The following is a 23,475-nucleotide window of genomic DNA, read 5'->3' on the forward strand; positions in this document are numbered from 1 at the left end:
CTGTGCTCAGCCTTTTACCTACTGAATCCTCGTCACAACTTTATGATGAGAGAACTGTTGTCACTCCCAATTCTTAGAGAACTAAGACCCAAATCCATACAGCAAGTGATACTTTTCCTCTGGCACCTCACATGAATCCTTCTCATTCCTGTCTCAGCCTTGAACGCCCCTTCCTCAGACCAGCCATCCAGATCACTCCTCAATCAAGAGGTCCCCATGCTACCCCATCATTCTATATCCAAAGTCCTCAAAGTTGAGCATGTAACAGAGTCTGCCAGAGAGCTTAAGACATACATTGCTGGGCTCCACCCTAGAGGTTCTGATTCAGTTCTCCAGCAGGGCTGGCTCATGCCTAGGTAAACCAGCCCCAAATTTCTGATTGTGTGCAAAGGGGCTCTTCTGCCATGGTCTGGTCATGTATATCCTAGAAACTACCTGGAACCTACAGAGGCCAAGAGGCCCGGTGAACAGTGGGGATAATGTTATAGTCACAGCCTCCAGTTTCTGACTACCCACATGTAGCAGGGCAGCTGAAAGCCCAGGAGGAACTGACCCAGCACAGCACCGGCCCATCTGGTACTTGGAGCTGTGTAGGCCCAGTCAGAGGGCCCCAGAGACCCAGGTATGACCAGAGAGGACAGCTGATGGCAATGGGACTGCTGGCTGCATGTTGAAGCATATAGCCTTGTAGATTCTCACTCCTGAAGAGGAAAGCACAGGAAGAAGAAAGCGGAGAGGAAGGACAGAAAGAGGATAATAGAAGCACATCGCGCACTGTGCTTCTCTTTGGCAAACTAAATGCTTATTGAAATTAAGATAAGCTTGACAGACTTTTGTTAGCAGTTTTGGGGCCTATCTGAGAATATCTTGCCTTGAGAGACTTCTATTAGAACTGACTCCACAACTAATAATGTAGTCTCTGTCACTTAACTCAAAAGTCCCTCCTGGACCCGCACAGTGAAGCGTTAAGGAAATGAAATCTTTTTTTTTTTTTTTAACATATACAGCAAAGTTTGATTTGTTGAGAACATTTCTTCAACTGACAAGTTACAAGCCATGTCTGAGAGGCCCACTGGGAACTTTCAAATTTTGAGCAGCAGTTTCTAATCACTGACGATCATTAGCATTTTAGTGAATAGATTTTTGATAAGAAAAATCTTTGCTCTGTGGGTAGAAAAAAAAAACCTGACATTTGATAATGCAAACAGAGTAGCAATTTTAATTAGGCCTGCAGTCCTTCTTGGTGTGGCAAACATTGCACAAGATCCAGATGTTTTCCATCTTACAGGATGTGAACTTAAGGCTGTGTCAAGCCACTGGTGCCAGGCGCTTTGCTGATTGGATCTCCAGGGTGAACATAATAACCACTATTTACTGAGCACTTACTACATGCCAGATTCTCTGCTGTTTCACATGCATGATCTCAATTGGTTCTCAAATCTATCTGATGAGATAACTTATTATTTTCATTCCCATTTTACAGGTGAGAAAACTAAAGACCAGAAAGGTTCACTAACCCAAAGTCACCCAGCTCATTATTGGTGGAGATACTAACCAAAGTCTGTGTGACTTCAGAATCTCCATGTTTACCCACTAAGCCATGCCTCCTCTCAGAGTCATGTGACCTCTCCCAGCCTCAATCTGCTAGTCTGTGGGATGGGGGTGTGATCAGTCATATTTCCTTCACTGGACTCTGGCAGAACTCTGAGGAAGGGGTGGCTGTACTTAGAACATTTTTTCCTCTCAGGGAACTAGAACCTAACACTTTGTTTTTTCCATTGATCCTAGCCTTACCTTTTGGGGTCACCCAGAAGAACCCCGATTCTCTTTCCTGGTGATATTCAGAAATTTGTAATCGGCTCTTGCTGGGCCATTGGATAGATAGATGTTTAGCTTTTCAAGAAACCACAGAACACTTTTCAAAAGGAGCTGTACCATATTACACTCCAAACTGCAATGTGTATGAGTTAGAGCTGCTGTATATCCTCTCCAGCATCTGGTGTTTTAGCCATTCTAGGTGTGCAGTGCTATCTCACTGCAGTTGTGATTTGCATTTTCCCAATGACTAATGATGTTAAAAGACTTTCCATGTATTTCTTAGTCACTTGTATATCTTCTTTTGTGAAGTGTGTTTTCGGACTTTGTCTTTTGTTCATTTTTTTAAAAATTGTGCTGCTTGTCTTTATTATTGAGTTGTCGGGGTTTATGTATTCTGGGTACAAATCTTTTGTCAGATAAATATGTTGTGAATATCTTCTCTCATTTTATGGTTTACCTATTTCTTTTTTTCTTTCTTTTTTTTTTTTTTTTAGAAATAGAGAGCAGCACAAGTAGGGGAGAGGGGCAGAGGGAGAGAGAGAATCTTAAGCAGGCTCCATGCCCAGTGGCCCCTCACAGAGCCTGATGTGGGGCTCGATCTTACAACTGTGAGATCATGACCTGAGCCGAGATCAAGAGTTAGACACTTAACCACCGACTGAGCCACCCAGGCACCCCCACGTATTTATTTTCTGAATGGTGGTTTTTCGATGAGCAGATGCTTTAATTTTAATCAAGTCAATTTTCTCACATTTTCCCCCTATGATTTAGACTCTGTGTACTTTCTAAGAAATCATTAGGTCACAAAGATATGCTTTCTGCTTTCAATTTTACTTTTAGGTCTATAATCCATCTTAAGTTTATTTTTGTGTACGGTGTGACACAAGGTCAGAGTTCTTTGTTTTTCATATGGATATTCATTTGTCCCAGCACCATTTGTCAAAGACTTTTTCCTTTCCTCATTTAATTGTTTTGGCATCTTTGTTAAAAATCAAATGACAATAAATGTACGGACCTATCTCTGAACCTTCTATTCTGTTCCATGGATTTGTGTGTCTATCCTTTCACCAAAACCATACAGTTTTGATATTTTTAGCTTTATAGTAAATCTTAAAATCTGGTAGGTTAAGTCTTCTTATTTTGTAATTCATTTTCAAGGTTGTTTTGTCTATTATTGGTCCTTTGTCTTTCTGAATGTTAAAATCATCTTGAGTGGGCTTACAATGGATCTTTCAATCAATTTGAGGAAAATTGACATTATGATAGTATTGAGTCTTACAATCCATGATTTTTTCATTCAATTTTTAATTTACTCAATTTATTTAGGTCTTTTTGATTCCTTTTGGTATTATTTTATAGTTTCACTATAGAATAATTTCACATCTTTTGTTAATTTTTTCCCTGTTTGATGCTTCTGAATGCTATTATAAATGGTATTTATTTTTAGTATAATTTTCTGATTGTTCATTTCTAATATATAGGTGTGCAGTTGATTTTTATATCAATTTTATATATTGTTACATCTTAAATTCACTTATTAGTTCTAGTAGTTTTCCTTCTTTCTTTGTAGGTTCCTTAGGATCTCCTATGTACACAGTCATGTCATCAACAAATAGAGACACATTTAGTTCTTTCTTTGCACTCTATATGCCTTTTATTTATTTTTCTTGTCTTATTGCATTAACTAAACATTTTCCCTTTAATGCATCTTAAGAAAATCTTGATTTTGGTAAAAGTCAGTCTTTGCACAGGTCTCAGTGTTTTTTGCCTTCATAAAAAAAATCACAAATAATCAGTTGCGAAAATCCCTTCTACTCACAGGGGTAGTGTTTTTCCAGACTTAAGAGCAAACCTAAGAACTTGGCTGTCCTTTTTCTTCTTGACATGGGATGAAATTTAACTTGCATAGTAGTTTTTAGAGCTGTTTGCCAAATGTTCCTAGTCTTTCCACTTTCTGGACACAAGATAGCACTGCACTTCTTTGGTAGCTCATGGTTAGGTGGAGCTGTGTGACTGGTTTCAGCCAATATGTGAGTGATGAAATGATATGTGTCATTTCTGCACCAGGGCATTGAACTACTACTAATCCAAGAGTCTCCAGAGCTCTCTTCTTCCTCTAGCATATTAACAAGTGATGTTTGAGATGGAAGCCACTCCATCTGCCTAGATCTCTGAATGCCTACAATGAGCAGAGTCTCCCCAGTCCTCCCCCTCTCCTGTTCCCTCCACTACCACTGACCCACAATGGACATATGGCTTAAGGTAGAAATAAAATTTTATTGTTTTGAGGGACTGAGACTTTTTTTTGTTGTTATAGTAGCATTACCTAGCCTATCCTGACTGATACAACTTGCATGAAGTTTTAAAGAGAGATGACTAAGCAAAATGATAGGTGGAGGCAATGTAAGAAAACACATTGTTTTAGTTTTCTTTTAGTGAGACAAAGGACATATACTTCCAGAGAAACCAGCAGTGAGCCAAAGCCCAGAATCTTATATGAGTTTTGAATACAACCAGATCCCCAGTGCCCAGCACATAGTGTACATTCAAAAGAGGTACTTGCTTGCATTCAATTAAGCCGGAGTTCTCCCTTCAGCTTGTGCTTGGTAAAGTAGAAGCGTGGCATTTTCCTTCTCTTTCCTGCACTACTTTCTTGCCTGCAAATGGGAATGGCAAAAACAACTTGTCCGCGAGAATTGTTGGGAAAAATTGTGCTGATTACAAAATGCTTTGCAAAATGTAAAATCCTATCTAAGTGGCAATTTTCTCCATTGCTCTGCCAATTGTAATAAATAAATATTGTTTTTAAAGCTGGCTCCTGGCTTGCTTTCCAGTGACCATCCCATCAAACACTCTAACATGCCTAGGGTTATTGTCCACTCTGGATTTGCATGTGTGTGCATGGCATTTGTGTAATGCTGTTTACCGAGGAGTTGAGTAAGCCCATCTTGTAGCAATAAAACTTGAGAACAATGTCATACTCCATTGGAGAGGTGATGGGTCAGAACAACTCGCTCAGGACAACTATGCTATATGCTCCCCAAGGGCACAGGAGCTTGTTTCAAGTCATTTCTGTAGCTCCAGTGTACCTGGATTAGGGGATGTCCTCTGTGGTTATTAAAATTTTTCAGTTCTTTGCCCAGCTTGGATTGAGACCCTAGGTTCCTGGTTCATATTATAGCACCATGGGCAGAGTTCTAGAACTCCCATAAATTATGTAACTGCTGACCACATGGTAGGACCATGTTCACTGACCACCTACTATTGACCACATGCTAGGAACCATGAGGGATGTAAAGATTGCTGACATAGTCTCTGATCTCAATGAGCTTCCAGTTAGTAAGGGGCTAAGGGAGACGTTCATTCATCCATTCATTCGTTCACCTGTGCAGTCAGCTCTCATAGGAGCATATATTCTAATAGGGGGATACAGACATTTATCAAATAATTACAGTAACAGATACTTTATTCTAAGCTGTGATAAGCACTGTTGAAGAGTGCTGTAAGGACAAGAAAACAAGAGGAATAGACTTTGTCAGGGAGAATCAGCCAAGAAAGACTTCTCTGAGTAAGTGACCTTTGAGTTGAGATCTACAGGATGAATTAAGAGTTGCCCAGTCTGGGTGTTGGTGGGAGGAGGGAAAAGCCAGGCAAAAGAAACACTACATTTAGTACAAGACAGACTATATGATGAGCTACAAAAGAGGGAGAGATAACATGCTAGAGGAGGTCCCAGAACAAGTTTAATTATTACTAGGGGAATGAGAAAGACTGCCTACAAGAGGTGGTGCTTGGGCTGGGCCTGGAATGACAGGAAGGACTTTTGCAGGTGGAAGGAGAAAGTACAAGCAAAGACCCAGAAATCCAAAGAGTAGAGGGTGAAAAATCTAGGACAGACTGTGAAGAGTCTTTAATGCAGACTAAGGAGTCTGGTCCTTACCAACTGTTGGTGGTGGAGAGTCACTGAAGGTGTCAGAACAGGACAGTGATGTAATCAGAGTAATTGAGTGAGAGAGACTTCTTTGTCTCCCTGGAGACAACTTTGTCTGTAACCCGAAAGGATCTCAGAGCCCCTGGCCTCCCTGGAGCCCAAATACCCCCTTGGGGTTCCAGTGGTCAGCTCTTTCTCTGCCCACAAGGAGTAACCCCAAGGTCCTGAGGATACAGTGCAGGAGAGGCAGGGAGTGGGGGACACAGGGTCCTAAAGCTAGGACCTTCTTCCCTAGTGGCAACAGAATGTATTTATGAGCACTGTTTTCAAAGTGACTCAGAGCAGAGAGCTGTGTGTGTGCCAACCATTGTGTGAAACAGGCTGACATGAGAAAGGGTCTTGTATTAGTTTTAGGACTCTTTTATGTGCAAGGGAAAGAATCCCAATTCAATCTAAAACAAAGACTAAACAGAAGTAATTGAGCCATGGAACTGGGTGCCTTCAGGGAATTGCCCTGGTTTCAAGTACAGCTGAATCCAGGGATTAAACCAAGTCGTCAGGATTCTCTCTCTCTCCATCTCTTGGGTTTGTTTCCATCTGTCTTTGCAGTTGGACTTCCTTTATGCAGGTGAAGAAAAGAGCTGTTGAAAGTCCTAGTCTTACACTCCAGCAGATAGAGGGAGTTTCTATGTCAGTACGTAAGTCCCAGGGAAGCACTCTGATTGGCTCTGATGAGTCACATGTGCATTTCTTGGACCAATCACTGGTGCCACAGAGAGGAGGTACTATGGTTGGTACCGTCCTGAGATTGACTGGCAACCCCAGCCAAATCACATACAATGGAGGAGAGCACAGCCCCAGTGAAAGCAAAGCTGAGCTAACAAAAATAACCCAGAGCCATTATGGTTCTTTCCTCCAGTTGTCCACTGTAGAGCAAATCATAGGAGAGTATTTATATTCATCCTAGAAATCTGGGAGGCTGAATCATTTAAGGAGAGCATAATAATAATTATATATATTTAAATGAGATTTTGAAGACAGGTATAGTAAATAGTTTCCATATGACAAGATTAATTGAAGTTGTGGAGTTATTTTTTTTAATGTTTATTTATTTTTGAGAGAGAGAGAGAGAGAGAGAGAGAGAACATGAGCAGGGAGGGGCAGAGAGAGGGAGACAGAATCCCAAGCAGGCTCCATGCTGTCAGTGCAGAGCCTGATGCTGGGCTTGAATTCACAGCGCAGAGCCTGATGCAAGGCTAATATGCATGAATGCTGAGATCATGGCCTGAGCTGGAATCAAGAGCTGGACGCCCAACTGACTGAACCGCCCAGGCGCCCCTGTGGAGTTGTTTTCAGTAGGGTTTTAGTTGCTCCTCCAAGGGGTTTTGATGCAAAGGGTTTGATGGTGCTGTTATTTTGAGGGAGGAGCCTCAGAGAGAGTTCAGGTGACCTGGGCTCTGCCTCTGGGCCTGCGCACAGCTCACTTTGTGATTTTAGACAAGTCCTTTCCTCTCCCTGGACCTCAGTTTGCCCAGTTTTACAATGAGAGCCATGGTGTCTGCTGGTATATCTGATGGATCTACCACAAAGCCATGGATCTGTCATAAAGCCCACTCCTGTACTATCCGCTCTCTGTTAGTTAAATCACATTGCAGGAGAGACCTGTTGGTCCCACAAGCACAGGATGCCCCAACAAGGAGCACATGAATTCTGCCCCTGCCAGCTTCTATCTGAAGACTTAGAGAGGCTTGTGCTGGGATTAAGACTGAACCAAAGTTTAGTATTCCTGAAGTGCCTGGCCCTGGTCCTGGCCCCGCTGACAGGGGCTCACAAAGAGGGCATTTACCCAACTATGATTTCTAAGAAGCAGATACACAGAGTCATAGAGACTCTGGGCTAGAAGTTCCCACGAGGTCCCTGAGCCAAGACTGCTGTCCTATGCTGGAGGCTTCTCCCCAGTAGCCAGGAGAGTGCTCCTCCAGTTGCTGCTGCACACCTCCCATGACATGGGCACACTTCCATCTAGACCCCTCTGAAGTCCAATCTGCCCTGAAGCTTGCTAGAAGTCTCAGTGGCAGAGGAGAGTATCCCAGTCACAGACTTGGGGGACAAAAAGCTCAGGATGTCTGGAGCACTGAGCAAGTACGTGGCAGGAGTAGGAGACGAGGGGCAAGAGAAGGCAGGCCTTGAAGACTAAAAAGGAAGCTGAATTCTGCCTTGAGGGCAAGGGGATACTCTGGAGGACATTAGGTGAGAGAGAAAGTTGACCCTTCGGAAAGGCCTCTAAACTGTGGTTTGGAAGACATTGGGGCCAAGCTGGTGCCTAAACCCAAGAGAGATGATGGATGCCCACACTATGAAGTTGACAAGAGAAGACCCAAAGGCTGACTATGTGGCATTTGGTTACCCAGTAGTCATAGGATGGCGCCCAAATCAGAGGACAGAAGCTGAGATACCATTGGCTGGGATGAAAACCCAGGGAGGCAGCTTTGAAGAAGGACCAAGTTCATTAGTAGACACAGGGCGTGTGAAATTCCTGGCTGGCCATCTGGAGGTTTCAGGGATCGTAGTGGAGGTCGGAGGTTCAGACCAACTTCTCAGATCCCAGAAGACCCCTGGAGGCCTCAGCAATGCCTTACCTACCCCAGACATCTGATAGAAAGATGGAGTCCAGTTCTAGCTGAGGGCCATCATTTCTGAACAGGGATTTCAGTGCCTTTCTTCCTTTGGGAAGGTTCTTGATCACAGAGTCCTGAAGGGCTCCTGACTCTCTGGGATCAAGGAGATCCTGCAGTTTCCCTTCCTCATGACTGCTCCAGGCCAGCTTGGAAGGTGGGTGGAGGTTGCAGGGGAAGGAGGGCAGGCAGGTGTGCAGGTGTGCAGGCTGCCCAGGGTGGAGGGGCAGGGCTTGCACCAATACAACCTGTGAGTGTGCTTTCCTGTTTTATTAAACATTCCTGGTGAAGTATTTCTCATCTGCAAGGGGCCACACCAGAGGATCTTAGCACTCACCTCTGCTTAAAAATGGAGACTAGTTCCTTGAGTCTGAATTTAAAGAAACTTCCTGTCAAAGCCATTTAAAAGGCCGAGGAACTGCTGAGAGGGGAGAAGATTGGATCAGAAGCCTGTAAAAATGAGTTTCAATAAAAGAAAACAAGGAAACAAAATGATTATACAAGCAGTATGTATTTGTGAAATAGAAAGTGCAATGTGTATTGAAGAAAAGGAGAGTGTCCTTCCTGGCCTCCCTACTTTCCTTTAGGTGGTTGCTGGGGTGGGGGGGCACTGGGTTCCCCACCTTTGGTCCTGGAGGTTTGGCCCAGTGGGGGGAGGGAGGGAGGCTGGGGGGCAGGCAGGGTTGGGAAGGCCACACCTCCTGGTGGGTGGCATGAGCCCTGGATCTGTAGCCTGTGACGTCAGGCTCTGGCTGGACTGCCCCTCTCTGGCCTTGGCTGCTTCCTCCGGAAAATGGGGCGAGGTGCCCGTGGGGCCTCCAGCCAGGGGGCTGAGCTGATGATGGGCATGAGGGAAGGGATCAGGGAGCTGGCTGGAAGCTGGTAATTAATAAATGAAATGCCCTGGGACTGCTGCCGAGCCGCCTCAGATGACATATCTGTCGCGGGCTCGGCAAACCATTAAATGACCATTTTCTGACAGAACGACTTCCCCGCTTGCCAGGACATATTTTCTCTTCTTGCCCTCTTTTCTCCTCCGCTCCCCTCCCCCATTTCTCCCTCACCCTGGACTCTGCCCTCCCTGCTGTGCCACTGTCCTGGATGTCTCTCTTTCTGTCTCCGCACGTGTCTCTGGCTATCTCTCCATCTCTCTGCCTCTCCCTGTATATGTGTGTCTCTGTATGTCTGTCCTCCCCTAGTCTCTCAGTGTCTCTATCTCCCTCTATCTCTGTGTGTCTCTGTCTCTCCCCTGCCGTACCCCCCCCCCCCCCCCGCATCTCTTCTCTTTGTGGCTGCCTCTCTCTTTCTCAGGTCTCTGGCCCTCTCTTCTCCCAGGCTGCTCTCTCTCTCCCCCACCTCCCCTCTCTCTGCTTCTCCCCGTCTGTATAAGGTTTAACTACCCCCCCCACCCCCCCTTGTCTGGCTCAGCCTACCCCCTCCCTGCCTCCCCCCTCCCCGGCTGCCTGACGGCTCCAGTTCATTTCTGCCTGTTTAATTGGGCCCCGGATGAGTTTGGTCGACAGGGCCATTCATCATGTGGCCGCGGCTGGCGGCGGAGCCCGGGGGAGCGGGGCTGACAGCTCCGCCAGGCTGGGATGCGGCCTGCGTCGGGAAGTTCACATATTTGGGCATTAGTGCAGCTATTAGTTTAACAAGCTTCGTTTATCCTTGTCACTACCACTTCAGCTTCCCATGTAATCATTTGAAATGTAGATTACAGCCAGACAAATGGGACAGCGCAAGACGCGCAGGGTGGAGGGAGTGACACGCAGCTCGTTAGGGCCGCCTTCCCAGCCCCATCCCTTTCCAGGCAAGTCTTTGATTAGCTTAATATTCACATGATTTCAGTGGGAAGCGCCAGTCACCTGTGCCAAGCCCCCAGTGCTGGGCCGAGGTGCCCAGGGTGTACCTAGGTGAGGGTCCAGGTCCTGCCAGATGGGGTTCCTCTGGTTCAAAGACTACCCATGCTGCAAGGAAATGTGGGTGGCCAGGGCCTCAGAGTCTGCCCTCCCAAAGTGGTCTTCCAGGATGAGGTGGTTTCCAGACCCTGGCTGTGCCCTCCAGCTCTGATTTTGGCATCGTGGGCTATTGTCTTCTTGTGTGACCTGAACAAGATCTGGCCTTCTCTGGGCCTTGTGTCCCCATCTGGAAAGTGAGGGTTCCAGATTGGATTGGGTGGGCCTGCTTTTCTCCATTCCCCTGCCAAGACCCCTCACCTTGGTTCTTTTGAACCCAGTTTCCAGTCATTTCTATTCTTAGTAGATTTAGGGCTCCTTTCAAAATGTAAACCTGGTTCTGTCTGTGTCCTGCTCCAAAGGCCCTCATGGCCCTCAGAATGAAGGCTGAACCCCTTCCGAGGTCTTGGAGCGAAGGTGGGGAAAAGGAAGGCTTCGGTATCTCCTACTGCCCGCCCTCCAGCTTGACCTCCTCTGTTTATGCACTTCAGTTCCCTGCAGGCCTGGAAGTTGTCAAATGCCCCGAGCCCTCTCTCAGCTCTGGGGTTTTGTGCATGCTGTTTTCTCTGCCAGAAATACCATTCTCCCTGTGCCCCCTTCCCCAACCCATTTTCTCAATCCTCTTTCTTATCCTTCTCATTCTTAGTTTAGATGTTCCTTCCTCCAGGAAATCTTGTGCCCCGCCCCGGGGTCCTTCTGCCCAGTGCCTGCCCTATGTGCGTCTCAGAGCCCTACCTACAATAGCACTTAGCACATGCAGTCAAACTGTCTGCTTGTGTCCCCCACTGGACTGTGAATTCCATGAGGGCAGGGCCTGCCTAGCCCAGGACCTGGCCCTGGAAGCTGAAAGAGTAGGTGGACCACCAGCAGCGCCGTGCCTGAGCAGCCTTGGACAGAGAGGCCCTCACACACCAACATTCCTCGTGCAGCAAGTTCATTATGCCTAGCCTCCTTCTTCCTGACCCCCCATCCCCCATCCTGCTGACACAGCCCACCTCCCTCCACCCGTACACACAGCTCCAGAAGGGTCAGAGTCTGGTTCCCTGGGAGGACCTCCTGAATCAGTCAGGGTCCAGGAGAAAATGGTTGGCCCTCTCAAAGAGTTCAACCGAGGAGAGTTTACTGACGGGACTCTGCAGAGCTGTGAGCCAAGCTAGGGAAACCAGTATGGGATAGTGAGGCATCGGTGGGGAGCCATCACACTTTAAGGCCTGAAGGGCAAGGGCGAGGGAGTATTGTTGCCAGAACCTGGAGAAAGCAGGAGCCGTGGGACAGGGGTTGTAAGAAGATGTAAACTTTATAAAGCAGTCACCATAGAGTTGGGGTGAGGCAAGGAACGACTAGGGGTAAATCTTCTGACTCCTCACTCTTCTCTCCCTCTACTGTCTGTCTGGTGCCTCCCAGAGGGCCAGGGGACTCTGAGAGCTGTGGTCCATGGAGATTAACCTCCTGGGATACAGAGCAGGGAAGAGAATAAAAGAGGGGGATGACCTGGTAGAGGTGGGGGTATGGGACAGATAGAGAATACCCCGCATATCCCCCAACATTGCCACAGGCCAGCCCCTCTGCAGAGAGGCCAGAAGGGCCCTAAGCAGACTCGCCTCTGGAGAAAGTGGAGATATCCTCTACAGAGGGCTCCACAGGGCATGGACATGAGTGCCAGCTGCCTTTTACATCATCCCTTCACTGGGACATCTCCCTGCTCAACCCAGCCAGGCCAGGGCAGTCCTAAACGGTTTCTTTTTTCACTTCTCCCCCTGCTGAGCAGCTTGTCTCTGTTTTCTTCCTGACACCTTCTGAATAATGACACCAGACCTTGAAGCCAACGAGTCGTGAATCAAAGTGGCTTCTCGATATCATAAAAGAGATGTTCTAAACCCCAAACATAAAGATCGTTTTATCTTTATTAATAGTTTAATGCATCTGAGAAAGCTATTTGACATTTTTTACACCTCCAACTCTTTCCTTCATGCATTGCTGGTCAGATTACACCAGGGTTCAGCCACTTAAATCCACTTAATAACTGACTAAATTCTACACTGAATTTACATTGAGCTACAAGCTGATTCGCAGATATAGGGGAAATGTCTAGCAAAAACAAACAAACAAACAAACAAAAAACCCTACACCAATGTCCTGACTCCAAAGTTGTAAATCTGCTTTAATAATGAAAAAGGAGTTAAAGTATTGGGATTGATGTCACATTTAATAGTACTTCCTGATGAAGACTCTGCAACACAAAGTGAAGAAATGTATCTCAATTAATAACTGGGAGTGAGTATTTTCTGCATCTATTTAATTAAATTATTGCACTTGCAAACACATAATGTGGAATTAATTAAAAACACATAGAATTTGGGAAATGGAGACTAATTCAACTCTTCCCAGTTGCTGTCAGGCCCAGTACACATCAGTGCATGACACTGAGAGGAGAAAGGTTTGGTTACTAATGACATCTGAATTGGAATAACATCTAATTAATTGGCTAATTGTTTCTATCATACACACTGCCGCCACCACTGCCATTGCCACATCACAAAAACGTATCCAAACAATATGACTACACTTAATATGTACATGTACACACACTGGAGCCCAGCACACACCTACAAACATACAACCCCACATGCTGGGCACTTACATGCAAATATTCTCTCATAGGAGATACACATGCGTAAATTTATATATCACACACAAATACTCCCAAGTAAAGGTTAGTGGAGAAGAGAGAAAAACCTATTCTCTGCTTCTCCCCACCTTCCCAGAAAGGAAAAAAAAATGTAACTGTCAGAAATGTGATAGGACTGTCGAAGACATATAGAAAAAGCTCAAACAAACCATGTAAGTTGTGAAACATAAATCCCAATTCTATTTGTTCTGCGACATTGTATAAACCACACATTTTTCAATAAGATAGAAAATTAAAATCCTCACCAGGTTCAGAATTGCTTGGGGAAGTTAGATAGAAAGCCTACTGTCCTGGCAAAAGGAGAAGCAACTGTTGGCTGGTCAAGTACTGAAGGATGCTTCAGGACCACGGACAGCAGGGCCTCCCTTCCTCCTCATTTTAGAGCCGCTATAAATGTGTTCACACACCCAGGGCTGTGATTGGCCAGACATTCCATAGGCATAGTCTCTACTTAAAAGATTACTCAATTCCTTGATTCCTTCAATTTCTGGGGAGTCCTTGAGCATCTCTAATCTACACATAGCTCCTGGGGTATGCCTTCTACTCCCCCAAATCTGTAGTCTGTCCTTTCCCACCCCTCCCCCACCCCACTGAAGTTCACTTGATTCATTTAAATGCTTTAGTTCCAAATGGCTTAACATCTTCCTCACAAGGAATTCTCCCCAATGACTATCAAATATTAAGTAAAGCCAGTTAACCCCACACCCTAGAGAATTGTATAATGTTACTATATTCTGTTCAGAGAAGTTTTATTTATCACATTTGGTTTCCCTTTCCCTAAGCCAATTTGTTACTCATGAAGAAATGTTTCAAGACTTCTTGAAAAGCTCATTGTTTTTAGTGTGTTTTCTGTGGAATGTCCCCAAGCCATTTGAAGACTAAATAATGACATCCTTTGGTTCGTTCTCATCCAAACATCATTCTTCCTCAAACAAGCTTCCTTGATCAGGCAGACAGGCTTCTCTTTGCAGGAGCCTCACTCCCCCCTCCCCATGGTTTGTCCCTCATGGACCTCCAAGCCACTATTTTTAATAGTTTCCCCCAGACACTTTCTGTTGACAAGCAGTCTGCTGCCATGGCAGCCTGACCCTTCTTTGGCTTAGGGGTAATTTTCAATGACAGGTACCTCATTGTAGCCAGAGTTCTACAGTTTCATTCTTCACTTTCTTCCCAGCCCTTGGGTTGGTGCCAGTGTTGATTGAGATCTAGTTCATTGCCTAAGCAGGATCAAGTGCCTGGGGGCTTCAGCCCTTTTGTGAGATGGAGATTACCACAGGTAAGGCCAGACCCAGAGATCCCTCAGTCTCTTTGATCTCTCATCTTTGACTCTGAGTCCTTGTGGTCAATGCTTGGTCCCTTGCCTTTGATTCATTTAGAATCACAGACTCATTGTCACTTTGAGATGGAAGGGCTGGAGAGCATGTCATTAAACCTTATGTCCTCCACCCCATTGTGCATATGGAGAGCCTGAGCCCCAGGTAAGGACCTTCTGACAGGGGTGTGAGAAGAATAGGACAGGAAGATGCCATTTCTCTCAGTGGGGGTAGAGGGGGGGTCCCAGCCAGTCCCTCTTGAGTTTCTGAAGCAGAAACTCTGGGTCCTCTACCATCTTCATACAAGTCTGTCCTATCTCCCATCTTCCTTCAATTTAATTCAATGAATGCTTATTCAGTATGGACTAGTTGAATAAAAAGGAAGGAATCTCTTCTCTGAACCAGGCAGTGTGATACAGGCAATGGAGACAAGGTGGTGTGGCAAAAACTTCTGCTTATGTTCCAATATCCACTCTCTCCCCTTCCCATAGCAATAAAATTTGTAGCTGGACAAATAGGGCCACTCAGAATAAAGATCACATTCTCCAGTTTCCCTTGCAGCTAGATGTGGTCATGTGATTTAGTTGTGGCCAATGGGATATAGGCATAAGTGTCAGGTACCAGCTTCCTGGAACCTTACTTAAGAGACAGCTGGTTCTCTTTTGTCTCCTTTATCCTGATCCCTGCAATCCTGATGCTGACATCTTGGACCTTGGGGCTGAGGAACTAAAAGGAGGTCTCTGTGGGCCTCCTGCTGCCAAGTTGCCTTATCAGCCCTGATCACCAGCTTCCAGACTCCATATGTGACAGAGGGTAATCTTCTGCTTGTTTAAACCACTGTTATTCTGGGTTTTTCAGTCATTCATAGCTGATGTATTCTAATATGGGTAGTAAAATAAATACTTAAGGGTTTTTAATTTTTTTTTTCTATTCTTTCTAGCTTTGCCAAGAAAACATTGGTCTCTTTCAAAAGGAAATTTTATTCCTGGGGGCTCAGTCATTTAAGCGTCCGACTTTGGCTCAGGTCATGATCTCATGGTTTGTGAGTTGGAGCCCTGTGTCAGGCTCTGTGCTGAGAGCTCAGAGCCTGGAGCCTGCTTCAGATTCTGTGTCTCCCTCTCTCTCTCTCTGTCCCTCCCCTGCTTTCTCTCTCTCTCTCTCTCTCTCTCTCTCTCTCTCTCTCTCTCTCAGAAATAAGAAAACATTAAAAAAATTTAAAGGAAATTTTATTAAGAAACTAGATTCTCTAACTAAAAATATTTTAAATAAAGCGATGTGGGGGCGCCTGGATGGCTCAGTTGGTTGAGCATCTAACTCTTGATTTTGGCTCTGATCATGATCCCATGGTTGTGGGATCAAACCCCACATCAGGCTCCATGCTCAGCATGGAGTCTGATTAAGATTCTCTCTCTCCCACTCCCTCTGCCCAACTCATTCTCTTTCACTAAAAATAAAGGCAAAATTTTTAAAAAGAGATGTGTATATACATATGATGTCTATATATGCATAAATTATCTCTGGAAGAATAAAAAGAGACTGTAGTCATGGGAAAGAACTGGGGGCTTCAGAGGTGGGAATGAGACTTACTGCCTACTTTTTTGCTCTGGATTTTTTCACACAAGTATGTGTTATCTTTTTTTTAGTGCAAAGACCTAAAAATGAATGAAACACCATTTTACACCTTGGAGGCCCCCAGTCCAGTCACTCTCAGAGGAACCTTTTCAATGTTGCCAAATGGACATCCATTCAGCTCCTCTTTCAGCCCACCTCCTCCTGGGACAGCTTAATCTCTCTGTGGAAAAGGAGGAAAACGACAAACACGCCAACCTCCGAACCTGTTTGCGCATCTGGGGAAGATAGAGGCCCCTCTTCCAGGGCTGTGGCAGCTACACCTGGCGAGCTGACACATCCTAACTGCTCAGCAAAGGTGATGATGACTGTTACCACATCCTGTGCCTGCTTGTCGTTCCTGGGTGTCCCACAGCACCTCACAGACACCACTTGCTCGTGCAACCATTGTCCTGATATGGTTTGCCTCCTCACTACCAGAGGGGGAGCTCCATGAGGGCAGGGTTCATATTCCATTCATCTCTGTCCCCAGCCCCGGTGCCCAGACCAGACCCTGGCATGGAGCAGAAATCAAGGAGCATTTATTGGCTGGAGGAAGGAGAAAACAACGGGCAGTTCATTTTAAAAATGCAGACCCTGATGGTTCCCAGAAATTCCAGTTGATTCACGGTTTTTGACTGGAATTGTAGTTTTCCCTGGATTCAACATTCAGCTGAACCCAAGGAGTGCCAAGGTTAGGCATGTTAGGATAAGGGAACCCTGAAACTCTGCCCAGAGGTATCACCCAGGGAGTACTTTTCTTAAGAGGAGTAACAAAATCCTCTTGGTGTCTCCATGAGGACTTCACTGTCTGTGGCTGGACCAGGGCACTGAGCACTCACAAACTCAGCCCACAGCCAGAGTGCAATGACTCTCAGAGACTCTGCTCTGGGGTCACAGAGCTTGGCTTCTTATCTTGACCCCACTGTTCACCAGCTGTGTGAGCTGGGGCAAGATATCTGAGCTCTCCAGGTTTAGTTTCCTCACCTGTAAAAGTGAGGATCCTAATAATTGTACTTACCTCATAGGGTTAATGTAAGGATTTTAATGAGATAATGCATGTGAAATCCATTTATTAAGGAGTCACAATTCTTTGAGGTATGAACATGGTTTAACTTTTCCCCCAGCTGCTCCAGCTGTGCTCTATGGAACTATCCCCTCCCCCACCTTTTCTGGTAGGGGAGCAGTCTCTTTACTGACATCTTAGGCATATTTTAGAACTTTCTAGTAAGTTCGTTATTAGAGCAGTTTCATTCTGGAATTTAACACTCAGTCCTGTTCTTTTTGGAACTTTAGTCTCAAACGTAACTCAATACTGATATTCTACCCTCATCCTCCCAACTAGACAGCATCTTTATGTAGCTCCCATAACCTGCAGAGAAACTGTATTAGTTTTCTATTGCTGCATAACAACCCCAAACTCAGTGGCTTAAAACAACATAAATATATTATCTCACAGTTCCTGTGGGTCAGGAGTATGGTCCTTTCCTTGAAGCCTCACAAGACTGAACTCAAATATCGGCTGGGGCTGCAATCTCATTTAAGGCTTGAGATCCTCTTCCAAGTTCACTGATTATTGACAGAATTTGGTTCCTTGTGGTTATACAACTGATGCCCTCAGCTCCTAGAGGCTGCCCACCATTCCCTGCCACATGGCCCTCTCCACAACATGACGCTCTGCTTCTTCAAGGCCAAAAGTAGGGCATCCGCTTCTCTGACATCTAGATACTCTTAAAGAAATCACCTACTTATGTCAGGCCCACCAGGGTAATCTCCCCTTTGATTAACTTAAAGTCCACTGATTAGGGACTTTTTTTTTTTTCAACGTTTATTTATTTTTGGGACAGAGACAGACAGAGCATGAGCGGGGGAGGGGCAGAGAGAGAGGGAGACACAGAATCGGAAACAGGCTCCAGGCTCTGAGCCATCAGCCCAGAGCCCGACGCGGGGCTCGAACTCACGGACCGCGAGATCGTGACCTGGCTGAAGTTGGACGCTTAACCGACTGCGCCACCCAGGCGCCCCGGTTAGGGACTTTAATAACATCTGTAGACTCTCCTCACCTTTACCATAATTTGGAAAGCCTGTGTGCCTCCCCTCCCTGACTCCTGGATGTGGGAGATCTGACTCTGCTTCTTCTCCTTCCTCCAGCCCCACCAAAGATGGTCATCACACACCACATGACACAGCCTCCAGCTGACAGCCTTCACATGTCCCCTCACCAGGGAGAGGCTCTTTGGGGCAGGGTTCCAGTAAGGCGTTGTAAAGGTGACAAGTAACTATAGTGCCCCACAACCCATAAGGCTTACCCATATTTTTGTCTGCTTTCCTTTCCCCTTCTTCAGTAAACACAGGCACAGGTCACCAAATCTTCAGGCCATACAAGGAGTGAAATTCCAGTCTTCGTTTCTTGAAAATATCTCCAAACTTCCAAGGGATGCTCTTGGAGATAGGAAGCAGCAGTTCTGTCCCAGGACACCTGAACCTGCATTTTGCCCAAGCTGGCCACCTGTTTCTGTCTCAGTCTTCTTATATTTGTACTGGAGGGATGAAGGTAGGAGGATGTTACTGATAGTCATTCTTTAAATTGTCATCTCTCAGGTAGCACTGTAGAAGGTGACTGGACCCAACTGGTAGAGGCTCCAAGAATTTTGGGTTTCAATTTTGGGTCTTGGCTGTGCAATGTGGGGACAACAGGAAAAATTCTACTAAGTCTCAGCACCTGATAAACAGTGGTTAATAAGTGCTAATGGGTATTATTGATCAGAGCTCAACTCGAAGAGTCTTGCATTGGGAAGCAGGGCGGACCAGGAGTCAGAGTGGACCAGGAGCAAAGCTGCAGGTGACAAGCGGTGGGACTCCTTCAGTACCTGCAGGCCAGGAATACACTTGTTCTCCAAACCTGGTGTCAGTTGGAGTCCAGGCGAGGGTAGGGCAAAGGTGAGGAGTGGAGAGGGCAGGACATATTCATGCCATTCCTTTGCTTCAGGCTGTTCGTCCTTCACTGCCTCAGAGGTGGCAGGAAAGAGCTGAGTGAAGCTGAGATTGAAATGCTCTGGAATTCGTGGCGTCATGAAGATACAGCCTGGCTAACTATCCCCAGACCCATTTCCTCTTTTTCTTCAGCACACAGGTAGACTACATTTCTCAGCCTCTCTTGCAGTTGGGCCTGGCCACAAGACAGAGTTGTGGCCGATAGCATGTGAGTGAAGATGTCTCCCATTTCCAGCCCTGCCCGTGGAAATCTTCCAAGGCATGATACTCCAGATGCTTATCTTTTTTGCAGCCTTGATGCAGACAAACAACTTTGGAGGCTACACATAAAGATGGCAGAGCCAAAAGATACAAGGGACCTCGATCCCTGAGTCACTTTGTGGAAGGCTGCCTCCCTACCAGGAACACCCACATTTAACCGTCATGTGAGTGAAAGGTGTATGCTTTTGTGTGGAGACATTTCAGTTATAGGGTATGTTTGTTGCATCAGCTGGCACTGCCTTATCGGACACACGAGTTCACAGAGCAAATGAGAAAATTAGCTTGCATCCGCACTGTCCACACTGTAAGAATTTCTACGAGTTTCGGGAATGTATCTGCCATGCTCTACAAAGTATGCACAATGTTTTAATTCCACTTCACAGAAAGGTTTTCTTTCCAAACCCTCTTCAGGGGCCTTCCCTATTAAAAAGTCCCATTTATAGAAACTACTACTTAGCATTTTTGGAACTTGTTATCCTATTCAGCAGAGTCTAAGTCAGGAGGCTTTGAACTCGGACAATTACTGCTCTTGATTAACAACAAGAACTGATGAGTTGGCCTTTCCAGTGTGCTAAGCAAACTCAGCCAAGCAGAAAATATCACTGAAGGGGAAACAATGGGAAGTGATTTTCTTGGTTACATTATGAGCCGTCGTGATATTTACACATGTTTGTGGATAATGTGGGAAACTCTGCTGCTTGCGTGCCCTTGCAGATGACACTGTTGGGCTTGAAACACCATGTTTCCCACTTGATCTGGGCTGCAGATGTCATCCTGCAGGCAGCCAGCCTAGTGGAAAAACCACAGACCTGGGAGTGGGCAGGTGTGGGTGCAGGATACCTGAACCGTGTCTTTGGAGCACCTGTTCCTCCAGGTGTCCCTGGGGCCAGCACCCAGGCCTGGAGCCTCATATTGTCAGTCAGCCCAGTAGCAGCATAAGTATCCATTTCTTTATACCCTTGACACAACTGGGTATTTTACAACTGGGTATTTTAATTTTTTTAAATGTTTGTTTATTTTTGAGAGAGACAGACAGACAGACAGAATGTGAGTGGGGGAGGAGCAGAGAGAGGGAGACACAGAATCCAAAGCATCCAAAGCAGGCTCCAGGCTCTGAGCTGTCAGCACAGAGCCTGATGCGGGGCTCGAACTCGTCAACTGCGAGATCATGACCTGAGCCGAAGTCAGACGCCCAACCTACTGAGCCACCCAGGCACCCCAACAGAACTGGGTATTTTAAAAGAGATCTTTGTGAAGTTGAGTCATGTTGCTTTTAATCCCAGATTGCACATTTACTTATATTTAATATGTCTGCATTTGTGAGTGATCTATGTAAGCCTTTATCCATTTCTCCTTTGGGGATAGTAGTAGTTTTCATATCATTGCATACAAAATTTTCATTTATTAAGGGCATTGCACCTCTTCATGTTACTTAGGTTTATTTTTCCAAGTTATTTGTCCTTTTTTTGTTCATTTTTTGTGCATTTAAAGTTAAAAAAATTAAGTAGCCAAAATTCTATTTTTTCCATCTTTTTAAGCTTCCAAAGTCACATTTCATAAGGAAGTTTGAGATATATTCATCTATAAACCCTACTAGATTTATTTTAAATATTTAAAACGTAACTGGTTAGGGACCCCTGGCTGGCTCAGTCAGTAGGGTATGTGACTCTTGATCTCAGAGTCGTGAGTTTCAAGTCTATTTAAAGAAAAAAAAAAAAAAAGTAACCCTTCAATCCACCAGGGGCTTATTTGAGTGGAAGATGTGAGGTAAAGATCTTCCTAGGGCTTCAGTAGGTTCCTTGATAGTTCATTTCTGCATTCTACCTTTGTCTCAGTCTGCTCCAAGTCCTATAACAAAAATACCACAGATTATGTGGCTTAAACAACAAACACTTATTTCTTGCAGTGTGGGAGGCTGGGGATCCAAGATCAAGGCATCAGCAGATTTGGTATCTGGTGAGGGCCTCTTTCCTATGTCCATAAATGGTGGGAGGGATGAGGGAACTCTCCAGAGTCTCTTTAAAAGAGCACTAATCCCATTCATGAGGGCTCCACCCTCATGACCTAATGACCTCCAAAAGTTCTCTTCTAATACCATCATACTGGGGATTAAGTTTCAATATAGGAATTTTGCCTGGACACAAACGTTCAGTCTGCAGCAACCCTCCTCCTGAGTTGGTAGTGAGCCTGGCTCAAAGAAGCTTCCACCTAGAGTTTAACCTTTGGATGTAAAAATCTGGCTTCCTTACAAGTGAGGAAAGAGGTTGGCAAACTCACACTGGTCATTTAGAAAAAAATTTTGCACAGCACATGTATTCCTCACATCTTCAAAATAAATGCTATGAGATTTATACCCATTGTGCAGAAGAAAAAAACCAAGGCTCCTAGAAGTGAGGAGACTGCTCATACCAGCAAACTGACTCCCAAGATCTAGAGCTGAGACCCAGCCCAGGCACTTAGGAGCCTTTATCCTTCTGCCTTTTTCACAGCCCTGATGCAGCCTGATCCCTCCACGGATCACCTCTTTACCCAGCATCTAGCATGGTGGGAGCTTGGGGAACGAATGGGCCTAAGGCTTAAGTCTCACATGGCAGATCAGCCATCCCCCTCTCCTCCTCTTTGTGATGGTCACTGAGGCTGCTGAAGGCTGCCTGAGCGTACTCAAGGTTGGCATTTCCACCCTCCTAACTGGAGGCCTCGCCGTGGCCTCCTTTCTGCCGTCATGTGGGGACTGCACGTACCCGGGTTACTGCATATACTGGTGTCCCATAGCTGAGGCGGGCAGGCTTGAGGCCCCTCTGTCCCAGGGGAGCCAGGAACGAGGGCCATGGCATCAGAGACAGAGGGGCCTGCTCTGAAAGGGTCCAAGTTTCAGTTCCAAAATGCTGCCACTTGTCTTTGAAGCTCGAGCCCCTATGCCTCGAGCGCTGGGAAGAAAGGAGCTGGACCAGTGCTCCGCTGCACCAGCATCCTTCTCTCTCCCTCAGGAATCACCTTCGTCACCATCCATTGCCAAAATGAATGGAAGCTGCACAGCCGGCTTTATTAAATATGAATGAGTCACAGCCCACGGCCCCCACGCGGTCACTCACCCACTCCATCTCTGGCAATTACCGCGTTGCACACACTGTGCCAAGGGGCGCCGCGGTCCCTGCCTGCCCTTGCAGACTGACACCGCCCAGCAGGGGCAGGGCTCAGGTCTGCAGCTGCCCCTGATGGAAAGCCACTGCTGGGCTCCTATGCAGTCCAAATGCTCCGCTGTGAAGCTATAGGGACAGGGCACCTTCCGCAGAAGGATCGTGGACGCTTGGGCTCTGAGGTCTGGCTGGGGATAGCCTGTGACTTTGGAGCCCAAGGTCTCCTGGCATGACGGACTCCTAAGCTCTGTCTGCATGTCAAGGGTGTGTGGGTAACAGATATTTTAGATTTCAGGCAGTTTTAAGATCCAGCCTGGATCAAGGTTAAGAGCATGTGTGCAAGGGCACACGGTCACTGAGCACACATGCAGTGTGTGTTCACGTTTCCCGCATAGGAGCCCAGTAGATTGTTGAGTTTCATGTCACTGGGGTCCTTGTTAACCCCGTCCGCTGCTGTGTCCTCAGTGTTTGTTGAATGAATAAATGAGGCAGATGTTACCGACCATTTTGGAGCTACTGAAGTTGAGTTACGGAACTCACCAAGGTTCCACGGCTGTGGAATATCAGAGCTAGGTGTCAAATCCGGGGTTGGGCTCCACCCTGCCAAGTGGCTGGCGGCTTGCCTGGGAACCCCTGCCCTGCCCAGGCCACGGTCCGATGCCCCAACACAGCACTCTAGTTGCATAGATTTCTTTGACCCTGGTTTCATCAGGAGAGCCAGTAAAGTTCCCCACAGCCCCATGTGGCTTCATCAAAGGTTAAAAACAAATGCAAGTTGTACAAAGTTGTAAAAACAAATGAGATACAATTCTTTTCCTGAACTTAAAAAATTACTTTTATTTTAGGAACCAATAAAATTATGGCAAATATTTACAAATAATTATCTCACATAAAGGTTACATAAAATCAATCCTTCACAAGTAACAGTCACTCATGAAAAGACACACAGATATTGAAACTACGCCAATCTTATTGCAAGTTTCTCCAACTAATCTAAAAGAAAAGTGTTGCAGTCAACCATTTAACTTAGAATGAAACCACAAATTCCAAGTTTGACAAGAAAAAAAAAGGTAAAAAATGAAACCAAAATCCCA

The 23,475-nt window shown here is 45.8% G+C and overlaps 1 long non-coding RNA gene across 1 annotated transcript in view; it reads left to right on the forward strand.

The window, feature by feature from the left end:
* The window catches only part of LOC122474630, a 42,660-nt gene extending 22,967 nt beyond the window's left edge, over positions 1-19,693 (forward strand). The window contains exons 2-3 of the long non-coding RNA XR_006294959.1: positions 16,025-16,308; positions 18,335-19,693. This is a non-coding gene — a long non-coding RNA (uncharacterized LOC122474630). The remainder of the gene's footprint in view (positions 1-16,024; positions 16,309-18,334) is intronic.
* The last annotated feature ends 3,782 nt before the right edge of the window (positions 19,694-23,475 follow it).

Source organism: Prionailurus bengalensis, chromosome D4, assembly GCF_016509475.1.
Source record: "Prionailurus bengalensis isolate Pbe53 chromosome D4, Fcat_Pben_1.1_paternal_pri, whole genome shotgun sequence".
Taxonomy (NCBI): domain Eukaryota; kingdom Metazoa; phylum Chordata; class Mammalia; order Carnivora; family Felidae; genus Prionailurus; species Prionailurus bengalensis.